Here is a 4,973-nt window from a genome sequence, read left to right as displayed (position 1 = left end):
GCGTTAATTATTGAAACTGTCATATCAATTTGGTTTGAAACTGTCTCATTGCTGTTTGTTTCTCAATAAAGTTATGGGGAAAAAAGAAAGAAAAGATACACAACTCCCTCAACCAGGCCAAATGCTGAGGACCAAGCCACACAGAGGACATTAAGTCAGACAACAGATGATATCCACTCTCCATGTCCCTGTGTAGTGTGGCAGAGTTGGAAGCAAGACCTCAGACCCTAGGGAGCAGAAAGTCAGCTGTCTTGGAGTTCAGTGTGAGATGTATTGTGGTAAGAGCTAGCACCTAGTAAAAACTGAAGGTCTTCCACACAAGTTAGAATTCACAAATGGAACTTTTAGACAGAGACATGTATCCATGGGGCAGGCTGAAGTTTCTGCATGTATCATTTTCAGCCATAGATAGGGCCAAGATCAAGTCTGCCTTCCTCCTAATACAGAACAGGCTTTGAAACTAATACAACTTAGCAGATTTGGTGGGTAAGGGACTGTGCCTCACCACTTGTCTCCCTGACTTGGGTTACAGCTGTCACAGACCATGTTTATAGACAGGGGACTGGAATTGCCCTAGAGTACTCTGAGAACTATAGAACAATAAGAAAGATTAAGTTTTGGCCAGTACTTTGTCAGCTGTAGCATGGGCCACAGTGTACTCCTAAATGATGTTGTTCTCTTTGGCAGGAAGATTCAGATGAACAGCCCCTGAGCAGCAGCCTAGATGCCCAGTGGATTGTGTCATCTCTACTATCCCAGATCCAAGAAGGATATCATTATGCAATAACCCATTAAGCTCAAAATTTAGTGCTGAGCTAGAAATAGGTCAGTGTTTAAGAGCCCTCATCTCCAGGGTTGCATGCAGGTGGAGTGCCTACAGCACTTCCAGTGCCAGGGGAAAAACATAAAGCTCCCACCTACTAAAATGTCCTTCCAAGTAGCACAGCCAGTGACTGGATGCAGAATCCTGAAGACATGAGTCCACCTCAACAACAGGTAGCCCATATCACTGCAGCCTTGGTGCTACTTGGGGCCAGCTATGGACTCAAGGTGTGTCATAGCTTAGTGGCACTTGTGATAAAAGATGTGGCTTAGTAACCTGGCTCAGGTCTGTCCATAAGCTTTTCCCCAGAACCATGTACCATCTACAGTATCTACAGTGCCTGACTACAGGATGACACCTGTGGCTAAGGACCCCAAGTCTATCTCAGCCACACAGAGACGCTTGTGGGGATAGACTACTTTTCATGGATACTGTTCAGTTTCTTTCTGAACAACACAGCAGTATTTTGGAGACCAGCCTGGAATAAGTTAGTCCTTAGTTCTGAAACAGTAGCAAATATCTAAAGCACTCTTCCAGCAAATCTGGACCTAGACACCATGCAATTCTGGAAACTGACTAGAGGTTAAGATAAAACAAGCAACCTGCTAAGAATTTCTGCAAAGATGGACAGCAAGAAATCTACTCTAGAAAGAATGAAAAAAATACTTAATTCTTCAGTGCTTATCTGCTATTACTTTCCAAAAACCTCAGAAATTTTCAAGAAAACATAATTTCATCTAAAACAGTGAGAGAATTGGATTGGGTAGCAATCCATAACTGATGAAATAACTTTCAAAATGTATACAGGTGCTTTAGAAAGACTCAAGGACTTAGAAGAAAACAGAGAAACAAGTTTTAATACATTAATAGATACTTAACAGAAATGGGCTGGATACTTAAAAAACAGACAAAATTCTTCAAATGCCTGGGGTAAATAGTATACTCAGTGAGGGCCTGCAAGATAGCTCAGCAGACTAAAGCACCTTCTTAGGCAAGTTTAGGCAAGCACAGGGACTATATTTCAATCCCCAGCACCACATACCATATCAGCCCTGCCCCCAAGGCAGACTGAGCAGGCCAGAGTCTGGGCATAGTGGAGCATGTCTATAATCCCAGGGCTGGGGAAGGTAAAAGCAGGAAGATCACCACGAGTCTGAGCTGTGTAATGAGACCCTGCAACAACCAAATGCATTAATAATAATAATAATAATAATAATAATAATAATAATAATAATAGATAAATATGCTCAGTGAAATTACACACTAAGTAGAAGATTTCGATAACAATGGCTAGAATAAGAATTGATGAGCTTAAAAATCAACAGATGAGAAAAGGAAACAAAATGAAAGTTCATTGAAAATTTAGAGTGGTATTAAAGGAGAAAATATGTACATCATTGGGGTTCAAGAAGGTCAACTGAGAGACCCAGCGTGGTGGAGCACATCTGTTATCCCAGTGCTGGGGAGGCTGAATACAAGAGGATCACAACGAGTTCAAGCTGTGTCTTGAGACTGTGTCATACATAAAAAGGTCTCTTGAAATTGAAATTGGAAATGCCAAATGGCTAGAGAGATTATTCAAATAAATTAAAAATACAAACCACAAATCTTGGGAAGAAAGCAATTATCTGGTTACAGAAAGGTCAGTAGTTACCTTTCACATTTAATTCAGTCACAACTGCCCAAAGGCATGAGATAATAAAGGAGAAAGATAAAGAGAAAATTCTCAAGACAGCAAGAGAAGAGAAACACATAATAAGTCTACTAATTTGCCTGAAAATTAGCTTCTCAGCAGAAAAATCCTTACAGGCCAGGCAAGAGGGGACTGAGTTTTCATAGTAGTGAAAGAAAAAAGCTGCCAGTGAGGTACAGTGTACCCAGCAAATCAATATTTTGCAAGTGACGGAAAGGTAATGAGATCCCCAGAAAAGCAAAATCTCAAAGAACGTATCTCTCCCAGACATCTTCCACAATGCTAGAATAAGTTCTTTAAATTAAAAGAAACAGATGTCAATGGAAGAAAACAAAGAAAGACAAAACACATACCTACGAGTAATTATACAGACAAATCCAGAATGCTCTAATTCTCTAAGTGTGGTTTGCAAAACATTTATGTCATAATATGCAGACGAAAAAGCAAAGCTACAAGTATAAGCACATGAAATGATGAGACTAGCATTATGGATGGATAGAAAACAAAATATTTATTTCAAAAGTGGGGAGGAATAAAATATAAATGTATAATAATCTTCTTTAACTTGTTTTACATTTGTATATTTAAAATAGTGTTAAATTATTACAAATTTTAATACTTATTATAACTAGAACCCGTTATTTGTAATCCATCTGATAATCAAAAAGCAGAATCTGTAATTGTGAACCAAAAATAGTAAGTAAGGAATCAAAACACAGTGCCAGAGTAGATTACTAAATGATGAGAATATAAGAGAGGGGGAAAGAAACTGCAAGAAAACTAGGTAAGTTACATAATGACTACTTTCCATATAAAACGGGTTAAATTCTCCAATTAAAACACATCAGTCGGTTCCAAAAAAAAAAAACATCAGATAACCATACAGCTAAGTAAATGTTAATGCTTATATTGTTTGGCCAATTTTGCATGCCTATATTGTGTAATCTGAAGAACTACTTTTACAATTACAATATGCAGTATAATAAGCATTTTAATTTCATGTCACCTTGTTTTGAAATTTTATATTCTTTTCAAAATAATAAAAAACCCCAACCATCTGTGGCTTACAAGAAACTTACTTTTAAAGATACAAATATAGGGAAAGTGAAGGGATAGAATTAGATATCCCAGGCAAGTGGAATTCAACAGAATGTAGCATATCCAAGTTTGTATGGATACAATGACTTTAAATCAAAATCATTAGATAGAGATGAATAAAGTTATTACATAATTATAAAAGTGGCAGTTCAACAAGAGAAATATCAATTCTAAATATATATGGGCTCAATATTACATCACCAAAATATATAACACAACTATTGATAGATGTAAACAGAGAGCGAGGCTACAATAATAGAAGTCTTTAACTCCTCGCTTTCTGTAATCTAAAGATCACACATAGAAAATTGACAGTACAACTGAACCGTACCCCTGACCTAAGGAGCTAACAAGATACCTACAGAATTTTTTTCTCAACATACACTGAATATGGGCTTTTCACACAGCCTATGGGGATATTCTACAGATGCACTGGTCCACAAAATAAGACTGAACATATTTCTTAAAAATTACAATCACTTTGATTATCATTCTTACTCCAATGCAGTAAAGATAAATATCAATAATAAAAATGATGAAAACTAAAAAGATATGACAATTAAATAACTTATTTTCATATACCAAAGACTCAAGAAGTAAATCAGGGAGAAAACTTAAAAAAATCTTATAAAAGAATAAATCTTAAAACTGAAATATATCCTGATATGGCAAAAACTATCCTAACAGGGAAGTTTATGGAAACATTGTCCATGTCAGAAAGGGAGGAACACCCTAAACACCAATTGCTGTATCTCAAGAGCTATAAATACAAAACCAAACCAAACCACAAATTAATAAAGGAAGTGTTACAGACCATAGCAGAAGTAGATAACACAGAAATTGTAAAATAAATAAATGGAATATCAATGTTTGAAAACATTAAATAGATAAAAATCTATGGTAAACTAGGGGAAAGATTCAAGTAAAGTCAGAGCTAAGCATGGAGACATTAGAATTGACAGAACATAAATAGAAAAGATCACTAAAGACCATCAAAATAAGTCTTATGCTATTCAATTGGATAATCTAGACAAGACAGATACACACTTTGCCAAGATTGAATCATGAAGAAATAAAAAATTCTAAAACAGCAATGAAAACTAACTACATTGAATTTATAATAAAAACATTTTCATTAAAGAAAATCTTAGGACTAGAGTACTTTACTGCTCAGCTATACCAAATATCCTAAGAAGAATATTGATTCTTTTCACAGTATTCCAAAAATAGAAAAGGAAGACATTTTTCTGAACATATTCACTAAGGTCAACATTATCCAGCTACCAAAATAAGATAAGGACAGGAGAGAGAGAGAGAGAGAGAGAGAGAGAGAGAGAGAGAGAGAGAGAGAGAGAGAGA

Source organism: Octodon degus, unplaced genomic scaffold, assembly GCF_000260255.1.
Source record: "Octodon degus isolate 3935 unplaced genomic scaffold, OctDeg1.0 scaffold00004, whole genome shotgun sequence".
In the NCBI taxonomy this organism is placed as follows: domain Eukaryota; kingdom Metazoa; phylum Chordata; class Mammalia; order Rodentia; family Octodontidae; genus Octodon; species Octodon degus.
Note: the sequence above shows the minus strand (reverse complement) of the source record.